A 21710-nucleotide genomic window follows, 5' to 3' on the forward strand; every position below is an offset into this window, starting at 1 on the left:
CAAGTTGATAATCACTGTAGATACTCACATCTAGACTAGACAATCAAGTTGCTGACATCATGAGCATTGTAATTGGGGTACGATGACCTGCTTCTACCAAGTCAGCGAGCCTGACCACCCGATCCCGTAAGTTGCCTCTTACGACAAGCATAAGGTCGGTCAGGGAAGACAAATTGAATAACACTTACATGGTAGCTGCGCTAAGTGATTATATTTTCTCACAATGAAGTTATGTACGTATTATTATGAAAATTATGGCTTCGGTATCAGAAAACAATCGTACATCTATCAAAAAACGACCGTCATGGATCCCTGAATTCATAAAGCCTGATTTTTGTCATCTGAAGCCTCACCAATCTTCGCTTCTAACTTTTGTTCTGCTTAGGGTATGAGTGAGAGAATTAATGATTGGGATAACACTCAACGTATGCATTAATATCGAAATAACAAATAAAGGAATTGTCGATCGTCAAACTTGAGAGTTGTTTAATCCAAACAAATCAACCATTGTAACCACACGATGCACATAATAGTCCTGTTTTATTGGATAATGAGAGGTGGTGGGTTCACTCGTCATACCAAATTCGAAAGTTCAGTTCATGGGTACAATGTAGGAACCGCAATATTGTATTGTTGAAATATTGCGGAAAGCTCTCTCTCTCTCTCTCTCTCTCTCTCTCTCTCTCTCTCTCTCTCCCCTCTCTCTCTCTCTCTCTCTCTCTCTCTCTCTCTCTCTGTGTAGATCTAGGAGCCTGATAAAAGTATCCCTACAAAACCTAATCACATTCATTGATGACACAGCCGATGGCTATCAATACAACGCAATCCTGAAACGCCATAATCACCTTGTTCGACTTTCGTGTATTGTGATTGAGTTTATCAGAGGCACTTCAGGCATATCATGTTTTTTTATATTCCCTCAAGGAGACGGAACAAGAAGGACAGATCAACATAAGTGCTATTGCAAAGACAGCCAGACACTAGAGTACACAGCTTACGAATACAGGACAGTTGTTTTACGTGGATTTCTATAATCCTGTCCACCGGGTCAGTCTGACCTTTTCGCCAGTGTCAGTACTGATCATCCTGAAAGATGTGCTCCTAGGTTGGTTCAAAGCCAGACGTTTAGCATCATCGAACGTCCATGTAATTACGTATTTAGAGTTCCACCACACACACTTCCAGGCCCGTAATTTTGTGCAAGGAGAATATTTGCTCAACAACCCGCTTAAGCTACTGGCTTAGATGCACATGTATACAGAGTATGTTGAAACAGACTTCAGAATGACTTTAAGCTTATCATCATACCTTTTGAGTTGATAATGTATGCCTGTTGGTTTTGTCTGTGATGCGTGAAGATTCAGTGTCATTGATGACATGGGACAAAGGAACTGCCCCCTCTTCTCCTCGGAGGTCGATAGTATAAACAACAACAGAAGAAAATCGACCCCCCCCCCCCCTCTCCACACACACACACACACTGAGCTATGCTTCGCCCCAAACGAGCCCGTGAAGGTCTCTGAGTTCACATACTCAGCAGCAACGTCTTGTCAGTGCAAGGTTATTGGTTGGATTTGCTGCATGCAGTACGTAGACAAAGCTGAACCTATAGACAAATGTTATAACATTGTTTGTAGTAGAACAAAGGAAATAGAAACTTTGCCGTTACAGGTGCATGCTGATATATGTTTAGCAGGTGACAATGTCCCTTCAAGGAGATTGGATTGGGGATTTCGCGGCATTTATTATTGGAATAACGATATATGATAACCCTTTGTAAACTAGCCCATGTGTATTCGGACGCCCTGTCTATAATGGAATTGGTATCGTTGTCATGTGCCGTTACCTCTCTATAAACTAGCCCTTGTGTATTCGGACACCTTGTCTATAATGGAATTGGTATCGTTGTCATGTGCCGTTACCTCTCTATAAACTAGCCCTTGTGTATTCGGACACCTTGTCTATATTGGAAAGGGTATTGTTGTCATGTGCGGTTACCTCTCTATAAACTAGCCTCTGTGTATTCGGACACCATTTCTATTTTGGAATGGGAACTCTTGCTGTATGCAGTATTTTGTCTGTGCCTGTGTATCGGACATCCTTTGTATAAGGTCGCGTGCTGCTTTTAGCAATAGTCCAGCTGTATCACGAAGGTCTGTACTTAATCAAATCTGAGCCAGAAACACCAACGATTGGCATTGTTTGTCAGCAACGTGCCACGCCGTCTTGCATAGAGCCTAGTAATCGAGCCTGACCAACTAATCCAATTAAGTCGTCTCTTACCACAAACAATGACTTGCCCGTGATGTATTCTAACCCGACCAAGAGGTGACACAATGATCTGGTCCTGGCACAATGATCTGGTCCTGACACAATAATCTGGTCCTGGCACATTAATCTGGTCCTGACACAATTATCTGGTCCTGGCACAATGATTTGGTCCTGGCACGACAGTCTTGTTCTGGCATAATGTTCTGGTCCTTGCACAATGATCTGGTCCTGGCACAATGATCTGGTCCTGGCACAATGATCTGGTCCTGACACAATGATCTGGTCCGGGCACAATGATCTGGTCCTGCCACAATGATCTGGTCCTGATACAACGGTCGGGTCCTAGCACAATGATCTGGTCCGGGCACAATGATCTGGTCCTGGAGTAATGATCTGGTCCTGGCACAATGATCTGATCCTGGAACAATGATCTGGTCCTGACACAATGATCTGGTCCTGGCACAATGATCTGGTCCTGATACACCGGTCTGGTCCTGGCACAATGATCTGGTCCTGGAACAATGATCTGATCCTGGCACAATGATCTGGTCCTGGCACAACGGTCTGGTCTTGAAACAATGATCTGATCCTGGCACACCCATCTGGTCCTGACACAATGATCTGGTCCTGACACAATGATTTATCCTGGCACACCGGTCTGATTCTGGCACAATGATCTGGTCCTGGCACAACGGTCTGGTCTTGAAACAATGATCTGATCCTGGCACACCCATCTGGTCCTGACACAATGATCTGGTCCTGACACAATGATTTATCCTGGCACACCGGTCTGATTCTGGCACAATGATCTGGTCCTGGAACAATGATCTGATCCTGACACAATGATCTGGTCCTGACACAATGATCTGGTCCTGATACACCGGTCTGGTCCTGGCACAATGATCTGGTCCTGGAACAATGATCTGATCCTGGCACAATGATCTGGTCCTGGCACAACGGTCTGGTCTTGAAACAATGATCTGATCCTGGCACACCCATCTGGTCCTGACACAATGATCTGGTCCTGACACAATGATCTATCCTGGCACAACGGTCTGGTCCTGGTACAATGATCTGGTCCTGGCACAATGATCTGGTCCTGGCACAATGATCTGGTCCTGGCACAACGGTCTGATCCTGACACAATGATCTGGTCCTGACACAACGGTCTGGTCCTGGAACAATTACCTGTCCTGGCACAATGATCTGGTCCTGGCCACAAATCTAGTCCCGACACACTGATCTTGTCAAAGCACAATGATCTAGTCCTGACACAATGTCTCGTCCTGACATAATGATCTGGTCCTTGTACTAAAGTGTGGTCCTCGAACAATGATCTGGTCCTGACACAGCGGTCGAGTCCAGGTTTAACAGTCTAGTCTAAGGACAATGATCGGCTCTTGGTACAATGATCTGGTCCTGGCACATAGATATGTCCTGAACAGTCTGGTTTAACCTCCATGATCTGGTTCATATCGTTCTCTGTCTCAAATATGGCCTGTTGGCCAACAAACCATATTCGAGACAGAGAAAGATAGAGACGTTTGTATATAAATGGTTTGCCTAAGAATCAACTGCAATATTTTTCTTATTGTCCCAGTCATTTTTGCATAAAAGGTGGTGTATCGATCCCCGGCCGCGTCAAACCAAAACAAATGTGAACAAATAGTACTTGTTGTCACTGGTTGGCGTCAGTAAACTGAGCGGGATATTCATGTCAAACTGCGACATGGTATCTTTCTGAGCTAGCACTATAAAACCGGCATTACTCCGAGCTAGCACAAGCAGCCACACACACGGGTGCATGCACGTCGCTATATAAGTGTAATAACCTTGAACGCGACGTTAAACCTCATTTCACCTCACCTCACAAGATAAACCGGAGGTCGATAGCACAAGCAACAACATAAGCAAATCGACCCGGACACCTTGACTCTCCCAGCCTTATGTTAATCACCACTTACGAACAGTGTGGGCTAATGGGTACCGATTCTGAACCAGGAATCCAAACGAGGTAACAGGATAACGATACCACGACTGCATGAAACATCACATTTCAATATCCTGATCCTGCAATGATAATCGTCTAAAGCAAAACAACAAAGTACGATTGAACGGTGTAAATGAAGAAATGGGAAAATATATATTTGGATCTAAAGCGTTAATTTCCATCAACCCATCAGCATTTCGGCCTTATTTCCCGGTAAAGACACATCGAGGAAATTAATGCTATCACTTTGAAACTGGGCGTAATTTTATCTGTCTTCACAAACCGGGAACACGGTCGACGCGAGCCCGTGAACAATAGCCGAAACGACTTGCGTGTTATTCTATTAGCTGAAACATTGATTTTCTGATAAAAGTGAACTACCGAAAAGCTTTTAGGTAAGTGCATCGTTCAACTTATGTCTGCCCGAGCGCACTAGGTTATAAACTGGCTTGTTATATAATACCTTTAGAAATATTAAAAGATGTACACACGTCCTTATGCGTGTTTCAAGTTCACTGGCAGTGCCATTTGTTGTTTTCAAAACGTTTTAGTGCGTTATGTGAATAGGTAGGCAGTAACGAAATGGCCAGTATTGGCACAAAAGGCCTTTAAGAGTCGGGTTGTCACAGCGAGGGCGAGAACAATAACAAGAACATGTGAATGTTTCATAAAAGCATCAGCGGTTTCATGGTCTGGTTTTTCGCCATTGTTTCAATGCGACGTTTTTGGTGCCGGGAGTAGGATTACATGACCTGTACCAGTAATAGTAATTGTCCTCAGATTATATCAATAAAATATCTCATACGGGACTCGCTGAACGTTCTGAAAAAAAATTGTTTTTGTTAAAACATTATATTTTGAAAGCGCTCTACCGAGTGAATGAGGTGGATTTGGCGTCGGAAGCAGGACCGCATTTTGGCATGACGCCACCTTCATAAGGATGCGAGGTGAGGCCGATTTCAACATGGACACCGGCAACAGATATTTTGTTTGTTTGTTTGTTGTTTAACGCCGCACTCAGCAATATTCCAGCTATATGACGGCGGTCTGTAAAATATTCGAGTCTGTACCAGACAACCCAGTGATTGACATCATGAGCATCGATCCACGCAATTGGGATCGATGACATGTATCAACCAAGTCAGCGAGCCTGACCACCCGATCCCGTTAGTCGCCTTTTACGACAAGCACAGTCGCCTTTTACGGCAAGCATGGGTTGCTGAAGACCTGTTCTACCCCGGAATCTTCACGGGTCTCACCCGCAACAGAGATCATAGGGAGGTCCTCTTTTTATTCAGTTCCCGCTTTGAACGCATGTCGTAATATTGTACTACACCAAACATTAGTATTTGAAGACACATAACAACCAAATGAGCATGCTTCATGAACGTAACACCGTGATGGATTTAAATAAAATATATGATCATAAAATGCGTAGGTTTCTCGGCAGGATAAAGCCAACGGATAAAAACGATATCCGTTGGGATCATATGCGGATAGAGATGCAAATATCAAAGGTCAAGTAGGACTACTTTCACTGTTTATAAACAAACATGGCGTCGCCCTCGTCATTTGGCGATCGAGTCAGAATTAACCATTCGGAATCTGGATAAACTACGGGGATAATTGCTATCATTATCAAAAGATCTAATATACTGAAAATCAGTGTCTAACTGTGACCTAGCTAAGGCATTTTGCAAGTTTTGGCAACTTTGGAGATATAAATTTCGAAACAATTTTGCGAGGGCACGAGGCCTAGCCAAGCGGGATCAGTAGCCATATCTGCGTTTGTAGACCTCTGCGGCTTGAAACCTTCTCCACAAATTAAAATAGTTGGATTTGGCCGAAATATGTTTGAATTGTTACCTTGTTTCGTTTTGTCGCTGTGTGTACATCTGACTACACTTCTTAACGTTATGACAGGACAGACCGACTGTCAACAACGTCTGACCGTGGCCGTGACGTCTCATAGACTAGGGTTAGAGTAGCTTCCCTTTGACAAAGGGCAGTTAGTCTAGAGGACAGATCGGTGGATTGCCGCGAAAGGCAATTAAAAACAACCGTTGTTTTGCGTATATGTTGCTTCGCCACTGTATAAGAAACAAATTTCAGTTTGAACTATATTGGCTACTGTCACTGTCCGACTGACACATCACTTACCCTGTGACGTAATAAATATTAATGCGCGTATTCCAGGAAAACTCGCAATGTTTCGGTAATGTTTGTGAGAGAGGGAAAGCGATTTTAAAGCACAGAATTAAAGAATGACATTATATGATAAAAAGGTTATCACGCTTGTGTGTTTGGGGATGGTAATATCCTGTATTAGGAATATACACTATGTATTAAGCTCGCCAAGGCTCCCTAAATACAATGTTTATTCCTAATGCAGAATATTTACCATCCCCAAACACACTCGCATGATAACCTCTATGTAAACAGCGTTAGACAGCAACAGCAACGCTTCACTAGTTGTGTGGACATCATAATAACGCCATCAGTACCATGTCAGCACCTGATTGCCAATATATATTCAAGGACACGAATAATGAATGAAAATATTAATTATGTTAAGTAATGCAGGTAATGTAATCCTGAAATAATGCATACATGGCACATGTCTACCAATTGACCTCAGTAAATAGAATCCTTGAATACAGACGCGATGCAGCGACAAAAGAACAATGCATAGCATTCATACGGATGTGATCAATATACTGCCACGGAATGTACATGTACCAATACAAAGATGACAGAAAACACATCACAATGAATTACTGTATTGTCCGAACGTTACTACTTTTCTAATTGTTCAAGGGGCGGTCGGGTAGCCTAGTGGTTAAAGCGTTCGCTCGTCACGCCGAAGACCCGGGTTCGATTCCCGACATGGGTACAATGTGTGAAGCCCATTTCTGGTGTCCCCCGCCGTTATATTGCTGGAATATTGCTAAAAGCGGCGTAAAACCATATTCACTCACTCATTCACTCTAATTGTTCCAGTGACATACCTTTCACTTTGCTCATCAGCTGCTACAGGTGTAATGTTGTTTCTGCATTTTTGTATGTAACTGACTGTTTGTTTGTTGTTTTACGCCACACTCCGGCTTTACGAAAACATGCAATTACTCATTGGCAATTAATATGCCTACGTCCCAGGCTGTCGGGACATGACTACACTGAACTCACCATAGAGATTCCATAGATGTACAGACCAAGTGGTGGGTTGGTTGTTTAACGCCGCTCCCAGCAATATTCCAGCTATATGACGGCGGTCTGTAAATAATCGAGTGTGGACCAGATAATCCAGTGATTGCTATCATGAGCGTCGATCCACGCAATTGGGATCGATGACATGCATTAACCAAGTCAGCTAGCCTGACCACCCGATCCCGTTACTCGGCTCTTACGACAAGCGTAGTCGCCTTTTACAGCAAGCATGGGTTGCTGAAGACCTATTCTACTCCGGATCTTCACGGGTTACAGACCAAGTCATATGGATCCACTTCCTTGATGCTTGCATGTGATGCGACCATGCTTATGTCAAATGTTGATGGAATTTAATTTTCTTAATGTTGGTTTGTATGTTGTTAAACGCCGCACACTGCAATTTTCCAAATATATGACGCAATCTTTAAACAATCGAGTCTGGTCCAGACAATCCAGTGATTAACATCATGCTCATCAATCCACGCAATTAGGATACGATGACATGCATCGACCAAGTCAGTGAGCGTGACTATCCGATCCCGTTAGTCGCCGTCATGACAAGAATGGGTTGCTGAAGACCAGTACTAACTGGATTTTAGCGGGTTGTAACTGACAGTAATACATAATTATTTATGTCGCGCAGTTGATTGCTGGAATAATCACAACCGGTTTAAACAAACACATATTACCTATAAACGTACATGATTTTTGTTTTATGAATCCCATTATTGACACTTAACCAAAACAGTCTTATCATATCCTATTCCTTCCAATACAATTTGCGGTTAAATCAGTAGTTTTTTGTACAAAAATACCTAGTTCAGGAACAGAAATCAATGACATTGTTAAATACATGCAAGCCATTCTCGGCGATCGGTCACTTACACAAAAATAACTTTTTTAAGGATAATACAAGGGGACGAGTAGCAGCATCTCCATCAATGCCATCGCTGAACACAAAACGCCACTCCCCATGGCCATTGTCAAAAACTGCTAGTTGCGTGCAGCTAATATTACAGCAATGCTATGTATAGACGTCAGTTGGATACAGGCGGACCTCGCGAACCTGAAGGCCATAAAAGGTATATCGAGTGACATGTACTCCGAATGTCTGGTGGTCCCCGCCGTGATATAGCTGGGATAATGTACGGAGTAAATCCTAACTCACTCACTCACTCACAACTCACTCACTCACAACTCACTCATAGCTTGAGCCTAGCGGAATACACGGTAATGGGTTTGTCTTTGTTTGTTGTTTAACGCCACACTAATCGATCCTCGCAATTGCATGCATCGACCAAGTCAGCGAGCCTGACCACCCGATCCCGTTAGTCGCCTCTTACGACAAGCATTTCGTGGAACCATCTGTAGTGAATGTTTGAATTTAGATGGAGTGCACGCGCTTCATTGTATATGCATCACAATAATATTTCATGGACCTATCTGTCATCATTTTTGTCTTGACTTTTTATCATTTCCGAAATACGTAATAAATTCAGAAGTGTATTCTGGCTGATGTTCAGATCTAATACCTTGGGTATTTTATTGAATTAATTTCAGAATATTTGACTGTGTCTTCTTTCATGTTTTGAATCGATTTGCACTTTTACTCACTTTTACTGGAACACATATGGATATTTTTGTTTGGAGCAATAGCTACACGTGTGGTATCGCCTCCTTTCTACAAATATGCATAATTGATTAACTGCAAATCCAATCAACAGTCAGGTTATGATACTGAGACTTTCATGGCGCTGCACTTGCGCCTTGAAATCATTGTCAAAGATGACATCCAAAGAGACATACATATTTATCAATGTATTAGTGCTTGGACAAAATCTATGAATTATATTCCTGACAACCCAAGATCACCGCACATATATCGTATAATATGACAGCCGTCAGTGAAGACCGACATATTATGTGCCTAAAAGAAATTTGGTATTTACCTTGAACGGAAGACAAAGAAAAAACGGAAATAAATATAATTTGAACTGTCATGTCAGGTTCGCCGTTACGTTTTGTTGTGTCATGTGAGTAAATAATTAAGAGAGACAAACGGCATGGTCAGTAGACCGTGACAGACTGGTTTTACGACCCTGCGACAAGATCAGAGTTCACGCACTTACCTGAAACAGATCTTCCCGTTTCTACAGTTTAACTCATAAGTACTCTGACATTCTTGCGTTATATTTTATTAATGCACAAACTTGACTGTTTCCCTAAAGGTTAAACTGTAAATATTTCATAAGTTCCTGATTTAGAAAAGGTTAATTTTAAAAGTCAAAACACATCGAAACCGACTCGGGTGCAATCTTGACGAAACGCATAGGTGCAATCTTGGCGAAACGCATATGTGCTCAGTGGTGTCAAACTCGCAAAACAGGGTCTAATCGAGGGTGGAGAACTGTTTGTCTCAGCAACAAGTCAAGGTTTCTGCTGCATCGACCTGATGAAGAGCGAGGGAGTACCGACGCCGTTATGAAGGTTTTGACGCCAGCCTCGTACGGAAGGTCGACATAACTGGCGCTGGATGAACAACTTTACTGCCTGAAACTATTGTGATAAAATCTTACAAGCCGCATGTTCCCATTATGAACCACGATAACGTCATCTTTGAACAATGTTTGCCCGATTAAAGCATCTGTAACAGCAGAATTGCCATGGAACCACGATGTAAGGTCCTCTGTTGGCCCCTAAATCGTCAGATTTGAAACCTATATAGTCCAGGAGCCAGGGGTCATTAATCTACATGAAATGAGAGAGTCTTTCATTGGTATTTCTGAAAGGGGTATCCCATGGGGTATCCAAAACAGAACTGCTTGAATGGCACAGCCGGGGCATTTAGCCAGAATTAACCCGTTTCTCTCATTTTGCCGGTATGGACTATCTGGCGAAAAAGTGGGGTAGGGCAACTTCAAAATTGAATTGTGCTCTTATTAATGGACCTATAAAAGAGATCTAGGTGTCAAAATGAACATCAGCTTTTACTTTTTGCCGATTATGTTTCTAGGTTTGTCAGCACCATACCCGTGCTCGTGGCTTTCACCGAAGTGGCAAACGTCTAAGACATGCATCACTTCGAGCTTTCCTCCCACATTAAGCTGATACGCTGCGATTTAACTGGAATACTGTGAAAATCGGCGTTAAACTCAACTCACTCACAATCATTACACGTGTGCAACAGAGGGTTTTTATGTATTCGGTTGTTTGATAACGTAGATGATACATAGAATAGGATTAATAACGTGACGAGCGTCACATGAAACCAGCAAGAATGATTCTACGCTGTTACTAAACCTTCCGTTACCAGAGTCAGATTTTGTAAACCAAGACGATTCATTAATTATTTGCGAAGATATAATGACAATATTTCCACAGTGGTAAAATCAATATTTATTTTGGATAAGGTTTTGCAATTTTCCTCGCCATTTCAGCGGCGTTAATTGACTATTTGTGATCTGCAATCAATGTTCCATGTACAATTAATGTTCTATTTATTCGAGGTTTTCTAATTTTGCCCACGTAGTACATTATATATGTATCAGCACAACCTATATCCATGGTAGGTTTCCTCGGGAAAACTCAAATCTTTGCCTTGCAATGCCAAATCATACTACGGCATGACACAGTGAGTGAGTGAGTGAGTTGGGTTTAACGCCGCTTTTAACATTATTCCAGTTATATCACGGCGTGTCAGCTTAATGTGGGAGGAAAGCCCGAAGTGATGCAGGTCTCAGACGTTTACCACTTCGGTGAAACCCACGAGCACGGGTATGGTGCTGACAAACCTAGAAACATAATTGGGGCGAACCGGGATTCGAACCCACAATCATAGGTTTCTGGCGTGTCCAGGGGACGCAACTCTGCACAGCGAATCGCGGCGCCTTAGACGACTGGGCCACCCGTGCCCCCCGGCATGACACAGATTAATTTTTAAAACTAGTATACAACCATAAACAAATATCACTATATGTCACAATACAATATAAACATGAGCTACAGATCACCAGCAACCAAAGTTAGGCCATCATACCAGGGACCATGGGGACGTACGGTACATCTGATACCAACACGGTACCCAAGCAGGATTTACACCATCCCTCTAGCTACTAGCGATGGTCAGAAAGATTAGCTAAATAGTAAAAATCTACAAAAATACTACTTAAAACACGCGCGCACTGTGAGGATGGGCATCGTGCGAATACCAGCATGCTGGTACAACTTGTACAAAAGCTTGCAGTAAATCAACCCTGTCAATCCAAACCTCATGGGGAACATCCTAACTCTGCGGATCGAGATACATAATATTACACACGCACATGCACACTCAAACGCACACTGCACACACGGGTTCTCTAAATAACACTGGTATCGAAGGTGCCAAAATCTAGGCGAGTGGAAACGCGATGCCAGTGTAAAACGCGACAAACATGGAGGCATCTCTTGATAAGGAGACGCAGGGGGCCCTAAAACTTTAGTACTATAGTCAAGCTGGGATCCGATCATCGTGTGGTTCAAATCGCATATTCGCCTTGATTAAGAGTCTTGGTTGTACAGCATTATACTCATACTCCAAGGTCTGCCATTGGCATTACTTTGGTATTTCCTCTAACATAACAAGCCAAATGTTCTAATTCTGTTATGAGGCGGTAGGGTAGCCTAGTGGTTAAAGCGTTCGCTCGTCACGCTGAAGATTCCCGACATATGTACAAAGTGTGAAGCCCATTTCTGATGTCCCCCGCCGTGATAATGCTGGAATATTGCTAAAAAACGGCGTAAAACCAGACCCACTCACTCACTACTCACTCTAATACTCATATGAGTGGCGTTTGAGGAAAACTGACACATCAGATCACTTATACAATGTAGGTGGCTAATGATAAATACACCAAATGATCGCCTCAAAATAACTGAAAACAACTCTTCTGTCTTGATATGATTCTGTCACACAAACGCCTTTCGCGGTTTTGTTTTCATTCAGAAAGGATGTCGAGCAAAACAAATAACGCGAATGCAAAGCAAATTGTGTTAAGAGGATCAGTACCATAGTGTCAAAACGACGACAGTTATCGATTAATAACAATGATCAAACGGTTGTGATATACTAATGATCGAACCACAGAGTGTGAGTAACGGTAATTGCGACTACAACGCTAAGGCTTCGCACGTATTGTGAATGTGAGGGCCGCGGGTATTAGATGCTGATATCTATATGGCAGCAACGGTCACTTCATCAAAGACAAATGGATGCTGGTATCATCGAACAATTTTTTTCAGTTTTTGTGACAAGTATTGATATGATGAGTTAGAAGTGGTCCCAAGTATGGTACTTCAGCCTCAGGCTGTGTATCCATTTGGGATGAGGAGATGTAGAGCATCACATGAATCAGATAATTCAAACGAACAAACGAATATCAAGCCGATGTGAACAAAACTAAGAACGACGGTTTCAGTGTTCGGAACGGTATCTGGTAATGTATCTACTGAGGTTGACTGACAATGGTCTTTTGTGTTTGAACCCCGTGATATAACGACACTAATGTACAAGACGGTGTTCGCGAACTCCTGGTCGTTGTCCTACCTCAATAAGTACTAATGATACAGTCGGAATCCTACAAAGGGTTATGATTTTAACATTGATTTCTTATGATTATGGAAACGGTTTTGTCGCTTTTATAATCCCAACTCACTCACACTCACGCATTTGGACCACAACCAGTGCATCGTGAAAACTCAGATGTGTCATTCTGCATGAACACTAAAACAAAAACAGAACGGCCGTCGTGAATAAAAAATGACAGATTAATCTTATCATGCCAGTGCATAGATTCTAGCCATAGATTCGTGTGTACTTTACTTTGTAAAATCGATAAAAGCACTTGCCTCGGGACAACGTTTACGCAGTTTGAGGACACTATCCCAGAAGACAATGCATCTGACACTCCTTCTGGAAACCATAAATACGATGTACCTTTCATTGAAAGTTTGCCATTTTGTAAATATGTTCCTCATATGTTTGTATTGCATTACTTATTGGGTAATTGTAGCGCTGATGCACTCGCATGAGACCCGTGAAGATCCGGGGTAGAATAGGTCTTCAGCAACTCATGCTTGCCGTAAAAGGCGACTATGCTTGTCGTAAGAGGCGACTAACGGGATCGGGTGGTCAGGCTCGCTGACTTGGCTGATGCATTTCATCGATCCAAAATTGCGTGGATCGATGCTCATGATATCAATCACTGGATTGTCTGTCCAGACTCGATTATTTACAGACCGCTGTCATATAGCTGGAATATTGCTGTGTGCAGCGTTAAACAACAAACAAACAAACAAAACACTTGCAGGAGGTACCCATGACATTGTGGTGTTTCTGGTTTGGTCGTTACGCGGAGGGCATTTCCAAATTCGACGGATCAGTTACAAAAATATGATATCCAATGATTTCTTCCAAGTTGACTTGTCTTTGCATGTATTTGTGCTGGGTGCCACAAGTGAGACAGGGCACGTCCACTCTTTCGCGAACACCTGGTATCATCTTTTTTAAAAGCGATTCACAAACACATGATTATGATATAGTCGTGATTGTACAATTAATTCTGCTTTTGGCAGATATTTCTTATGAATATTGAAAGGGTTTTGTTGGTTTTGCTTTAACCTGTGCCTGACGTTCTTTAATTACCTTGATCTCTGTGAATGTTACGGGCAGAATATGGCCCCTGTACCCTACATGCCTACCGCAAGGGCCAACTGATATAAGGAGTGGATTATTACAGCGTATAGCTAAAACGGATAGAATTATCATTAAACCGCCCGCACGTTATCAGAAATGAGCGGGCCACTGTAACTTGATAATGCCCTCATAGTGCTTGACGACGGGTCATTATCAAGCCCGTTGTTAGGTGATGTCATAGGGTAGAGAAAGTGACGTCACGTATTATAGTGACGTCATCTGGTTTGTTCTATGACGTTTCCCTATTTGTAAAATGTGGTCAGTGACGTTCGTGTTAATTGCAGTAAATGTTTCAAAACCGATGTTGTTGTTTCTTTTTATTTGATAACAAATTCTATCCATTTTAGCTATAATAGCGGTAACGCTATTTTTAAGGGCATTATGATTTGAAGAAGCCCTCGGTCTTTTCAACTGCACTCCTTCGTCGGGCAGTTAATGGAAAACCTCGGGCTTCTACAAATGATAATGCCCTGAAAAATAGCGTTACCCTTATAATATAACCTATAACATGGCTGAAACAGAATAAAATGTCCGCACTGCTAATGAAACCCGTAATTAAAGCTTTCATAATAGCATTTGTACATGTACTGCACACTTGAACGTTATCACAGGAACGATAGCAAGAAGACACGATATAGTGCATTTCAAATGACAGACTTGAGTTTGGCCATCACATTACGGAATCTTTTAAATGCTTGACTGGAAAACGTATTATATCACATGTTCCATTCTGCCTCGTCGTCCTCAAAGTTTCTGACAATGACCCTAGGGTTTATATTTCCCCATCAAGGATAGCAACACGGAAATGACCATCTCTTAACAGCCAACTGATATCCCCATAAATATTTATATCAACTATAGACAGAATCATTGTCCATTCTGTGCTGAAAGGTTATGTAATTAAAATACATAGTGCAAGCTGGTCTTTGATGCCACGAAAGCCGTCTGCAAATGAGCCCGTAAATCTTATCTTACAGTTGAGATTTACTAGACATTCGCAGACAATGAGACGACGATGTGGGACTTGGGGTAGAGGCTAGTCTTCCCCGGTAAAAATTAGAATTTGATAGCAATCAGTTAGGGCGTAGACCTAAGTAAAGTCTTCACTGCAGAGGAACTAATCACATTGAGGGATAATATGGATGACTATGAGTGTGTGAGATTATGTCATTAGTGTTCTGATAGCAGTTGCCCCCAAATACCAGATATGAACACAACGAGCCAATCAACCAATTTACATTTCATGAATTGCAAAGTATGGTAATTGTCTTTTCGATTAATGCATTTGCCTTTTGTACATTTGATGCGTGTATGATAAAACTGAGTAACTGCCGTTTGAACTGTGAGTCTGTCTTTGTAAGAGATGACTCAACTCTAGCATACATCTCCATATACACTGGAACAATACGGTATAAAAAGGTACAGACTGTGTGCATTGGAGCTTTTGAATTCGTTGCATACAAAATAGCCTGTTTTGAAATAATTTTAAAAAAATCAGGGCGAGAATACAAAATGATTAATCTGTTTAATCACATGAGACAGAAACTGAATATACAGATTGCACTGAATAATAATGACTAATGTTCAGAACCTTGATATACTATCTCATTGGCATGATTAGATTTATATTTAGTCCCGGAAATAAAGCTATCTTATTTATAAACAAAAGTGAATATATATCTACAAAATATATACATTAAACGAAATTGAAACCAGAACAATGCTTGATTTCAGGCCTCGAGCAATCGTGATTTACCATTTTTTTCTAATCTTGAGTTTTTTCACGTCGTAATTTAATCATGATGTCCTGACGAAAACGTACATTAGTAATTCAAATGTCCCTATGACGGTAACAGCCGCCATCCCCATTACATATGATACGTAAAACAAAGCAATTCAGGAATCCATTTAACAAAATACAAATTATATATATTTCAAATATGAATTATCAGAGGACAAGATAGAGGGAATGTTGTTGAGGTATTCCAGCATTTAGTAGCATTGGGTTTAGTATAGAACGGGTATGAGATTTTGTCTTTAGCACGTTAAATGATCATGATCATGTGTGTGTATGTTCGAAAAGTACCTTATTTTCTAAAAGCCAATATGTACGTGAGACGTTTCAGTATATTTGTCTCAAGTCGGCTAAAACCCCACTATTACTGACATTGTCTGTAAATATTTTGTGACAAGACATAATAAACACACCTAACCCTACCACTGCCTTATTGATGAATATACGGCATTCGCGCATTGTTGTACAGCAACGACAAAGTAATGTACGATTCCGGTAGGAAGGAATGTCCTTCTGGCATGAGAAGAAAACATTAGTTAAATCTTTGAGAATCACAAGCAAGAGAGAAATTATTTATTATGTAAAACAGTGTCAATATACTGTAGGTGTTTCCCTCAACCTGTAACCATGTGTTCGGCATGGCGCCTAACCTGTACAACCAAGCTTGAGTTGCCGAGTTCCAACGAGATAATTTGTTATAACGGTACAACAGAAAGACATTACTCCCCTCGCCCTATCTTCTAATACACCACCCATAAATATTGGTACAACAATTCCCCGTAGCCTCGGCAATGCTGGTATGAAGACTGCCATGCCTTCTTGGTTATTTCCGACGGACATTGCTGAGGCATGCTTTGACACAGTCATTTCCAATATTTACGAGCGCTATGCTGGAAGAGTGTGAGGCCATTATGGATGTACGGCATACACGCAAAGGTCTGAATGTGAGAGTCTAATTCACTTCTCAACAACTGCGGGCTCGTGTTATTTCTCCCGAGTAAATATGTTTCCTTGTGTAGTCCATCGATATCATATGCATCACGACCATAGCAAGATAGTAATGCCACTTTTTAACCTGCCTTGTTCGGGGAACTTCACTGTTGTAATTCAGCAACTAAGATGTCATCATTTCACTCATCATTAACCCCAAAACATAACGACAGTCGCGAATAACGAATGACAGAATGGGAATTACTCTTGTCACGCCAGTGCATGGATTCGACAAAGGAAAAGTATTGCAGGACACAATAGCTGAAATCGGCCATACTCAGTAAAATTGTTCATTATATCATCAGAATCGTGTAATGGACTCTGCTCGAAGCAGAAATTTCTTCTGATTTTGGTTGCTGGGTTTGTTGTTTAACGACGCACTCAGCAATATTCCAGCTATATGACGGCGGTCTGTAAATAATCAAGTCTGGACAGACAATCCAGTGATTAATATCATGAGCATCGATCCATGCAATTGGGATACGATGACATGCATGAACCCAGTCAGCGAGCCTGACCACCCGATCCCATTAGTCGCCTCTTACGACAAGCATAGTCGCCTTTGACGGCAAGCAGGGGTTGCTGAAGATCTATTCTAACCCTGAATCTGATTTGGTCGGTTATATACCATACCTTTATATTTACCCTTACCGATATGTTCTGAATATTTCCTGTCAAGCATTGTACCCAACATGGCGCCTAAGGGTATTCGTTGTCGAAAAGCGCGAATGTGTCTGTGGAAATTAATTGTTCCATTGTCCCAAGTGACACATCTTTTTACCAATTTTTCGCTGACTGGCTACAATCGACTTTACCGTACAACGTTGGGGATTGTCAAAGCTTTCTATTGAATTAGCCACAGAAATCGAGTCAATGACGGACGATTCTGTTCGGAATTATCATATGAATTGGCTTTCGATCTTAAACCTGCTTCGCCTCTTTACTCTTATACAAGTAATTGACTTCGTCCACAGCTTATTGTTGTTTAATACAAAGGGAAAATGTTTCCACTCCAAACGTTTTCTGAAAGTTATATGGACGCGTATTATTTTCGAATACAAGGATAAATAGTACGATCATCGATTTCGCACTGAAGATTATATTCTTGTTTTATGTGTCAAGCTTCAAGTCATTGAAATGCGAAAGAATTTACAAAATATTTCCATGCTATTTGTCGCTCTTGTTTTTTTTATGACAAACAAAGGGAAAAGGGGCAAAGTGAATCATAACATTTATTTCCATAAGGACTGACTGTCTTTGTCAAACAAGTCTTTAAGCTATATTGGTTTCCTATTTATTATTAATATGTAGCTACCGAAGCTATTTCTGAAGTCGCATGTATAAGTCATATTCTTGGTCGATACGCTTTCTGAAATGTTAAAAAGACGAAAGGACGTGAGGTGACCAATTTAATATGCAAACATAAAACCGCAGGCTTATCACCACAATACAAAGAACTGTTGCCTCCTATATGGGCACACGGAACGAAAGCGAGCACCTTGTTGAAGTTAAAGGACAAATACCAATTTATCCGTGCTCTATAACGTTAACTACATCATTGTATGTAGAAGAAATGGTTTGAAAATTATACTTTTTTATTCATCGAGCGACATAACAATTGTAGTATTCTTTGAGTGGCACAGCCAAATAACAAGACCACAAGATTTGGAAAACATGTTTGACAAAATGATAAATTTTATTATTTGATATGTATTTGTATTAACCTAAGACGCACGATCTTATCGCCAAAGATTTAAATTGAAGTTAGTTTTTCTTATAAAGTGTTATGCATACTAGTGAAACACATAAAGTTCTTAGATCTATTTTGTCATTTCCTGTAATCTAATTGAAACCTGGATGATTGTATACAAATACCTGTATTCATAAGATCGGGTCGGACGGGTAGTCTTGTGACTAAAGCGTTCGCTCGTCACGCCGAAGACCCGGGTTCGATTCCCGACATGGGTACAATGTTTGAAACCAAATTCTGGTGTGCCCTGTCGTGATAGTGCTGGAATATTGCTAAAAGCGGCGTAAAACCATACTCACTCACTGGCTCACTCATAAGATCGAAATTACAAAGGCCGGTAGAACTGACAATTGCATGTCGGATACCCATGTAACCAGTACAAGACGCATGAGTATGTCACGTCACTGTATGTCTGTTATCGATATAATCAACAGAAGACATATGTCTATATAACGTCACTGTATGACGGATATCGATATGACCTTTAAACGCACAGATGCACGTCACGTCACTGTATGTCGGATAACGATATAATCAACCCAAGACACACGTGTATGTCACGTCACTGTATATCTGTTATCGATATAATCAACACAAGACACATGTGTATGTCACGTCACTGTATGTCGGATATCAATATAATCAACAGAAGACATATGTGTATGTGACGTCACTGTATGTCGGATATCGATATGACCTTTAAACGCACAGATACACGTCACGTCACTGTATGTCGGATAACGATATAATCAACACAAGACACACTTGTATGTCACTGTATATCTGTTATCGATATAATCAACACAAAACACATGTGTATGTCACGTCACTGTATGTCGGATATCAATATAATCAACACAAGACACATGTGTATGTCACGCCACTCTATGTTGGATATCAATATAATCAACATAAGACATATGTGTATGTCACGTCACTGTATGTCGGATATCAATATAATCAACACAAGACACATGTGTATGTCACGTCACTGTATATCGGATATCAATATAATCAACACAAGACACATGTGTATGTCACGTCACTGTATGTCGGATATCAATATAATCAACACAAGACACATGTGTATGTCACGCCACTCTATGTTGGATACCAATATAATCAACATAAGACATATGTGTATGTGACATCACTGTATGTCGGATATCGATATGACCTTTAAACGCACAGATGCACGTCACGGCACTGTATGTCGGATAGCGATATAATCAACACAAGACACACGTGTATGTCACGTCACTGTATATCTGTTATCGATATAATCAACAGAAGACGCATGGGTATGTCACGTCACTGTATGTCGGATATCAATATAATCAACAGAAGGCACATGTGTATGTAACGTCACTGTATGTAGGACATCGATATAACCAACACAAGACACATGTGTATGTCACGTCACTGTATGTCTGTTATCGATGAAATCAACACAATGTCACGTCACTGTATGTCGGATATCAATATAATCAACAGAAGACACATGTGTATGTAACGTCACTGTATGTAGGACATCGATATAACCAACACAAAACACATGTGTATGTCACGTCACTGTATGTCTGTTATCGATGTAATCAACACAATGTCACGTCACTGTAGTTCATACATAATATGTATAGCTCTAAAATCCTAGAGACCACACAACTGTTTGTCCAAGATAGACAGTGTAATGCACAACTGTACATGTTGTTCGGTGATAGGCAGTATAACACGCAGCACATTGTCCCAAATAGTTACCATAAAATACAACTGCTTGGTTGCATAACAAATTAAGTCAGAATAATCATCACCCACATGAGATAGCCAAGGAGAAAATAGAAAACAGCCGATGTCGCTGTACACAAAAAAATACACATGAGACAATAACTGTGTGACGTGAACACCTTAACGCCCAATTTCGTCATTATAACAGATTCATTCCATTGTGTTCAAGTTGTCGGAACAGGACAATACCGTTTAACGTAAACTCAATAAACAACGCTGGTCGATATTGCAGATGTAACACACATACTATGACAGCTGCTAGTAGTTTGATTTACAACGAACGACTCACATAATACGTTATCAGCAGCACAATTTATACACATGGAGAAATACCGCCGACTTACCGTGTCGCCCCTAACGAAGTTGTAGGAAGTTTGATCTCCCGGACACTGGGTACGATCCTGGGGATGAGACTGCACCTCTGCCTCTGTGGTTCAGAAGCACGTCGTCACAAGGTGCCGCTGTGAGAAGCATTGATCTGCCAGGCTGTTATATGTAGCTACGTACCTTCGTCCTGCTGAGCTGGTCTCAGGCCAACCAATAGCTGAGTCCAAGTGGCAGTGTCACCAGTTTGGATTTGGTATGGACCAGTATCGGTGTTAATCTTCACGTGCCTTGTTGCTTGTCACTGATTTGAAGGGACTGGTGTCCATTGTTTAATCGGCTCATGGATGCAGCCTCTGGTTTGGCTTTGTGTTTAGATGTGGCAGTCAAGAAAGCATTGTTTGTCAAATGTACTTCTGGGAAATGCTCATCTGTCAAGTCTGATGGGGAGATGCAGCGACGAGACAACATCAGACAGTGTGTGGAAGTGAGAGAGTCGTTGAGTATAGAGTAATGTGAGATTTAAAAAAGAACGTACCTTCTTTTGTATTAAACAATAAAGGGATGCCTCAAAATTTATTTGTTTTTAAAATTGAGATGGATTTAGATTAATTTGAAACACTGGAGATTCAGGAGGAGGTGTGTGTGTGTATGTGCGTGCTAGCCTGCGTGCGTGCGTGCATGTTCACCCATTTTTCATACAAATTGCAAGTCAACTTTTTTTTCTTTTTTTTTTCTTTCGTGACTTGGTGGTGTGCAAACCCGACTTTATTATCATGGATCCCCTCTCTGCAATTATGTTTATTCCTGATGTAGATCATTTGTTTCATGTGTATGTTTATGTATCTATTTATTAATTTATTTA

General features: G+C 41.2%; 1 protein-coding gene across 1 annotated transcript in view; it reads right to left on the reverse strand.

Moving 5' to 3' along the window:
* Positions 1-20970, reverse strand: part of LOC139473225 (cholecystokinin receptor type A-like) — a 141617-nt gene extending 120647 nt beyond the window's left edge. Inside the window, exon 1 of the mRNA XM_071255751.1 lies at positions 20866-20970. The gene's annotated coding sequence lies outside the window, so the exon portion shown is untranslated. The remainder of the gene's footprint in view (positions 1-20865) is intronic.
* Between the last annotated feature and the right edge of the window lie 740 nt (positions 20971-21710).

This window comes from Haliotis cracherodii, unplaced genomic scaffold (genome assembly GCF_022045235.1).
Source record: "Haliotis cracherodii isolate W230 unplaced genomic scaffold, xgHalCrac1.p SCAF_27, whole genome shotgun sequence".
NCBI lineage: Eukaryota > Metazoa > Mollusca > Gastropoda > Lepetellida > Haliotidae > Haliotis > Haliotis cracherodii.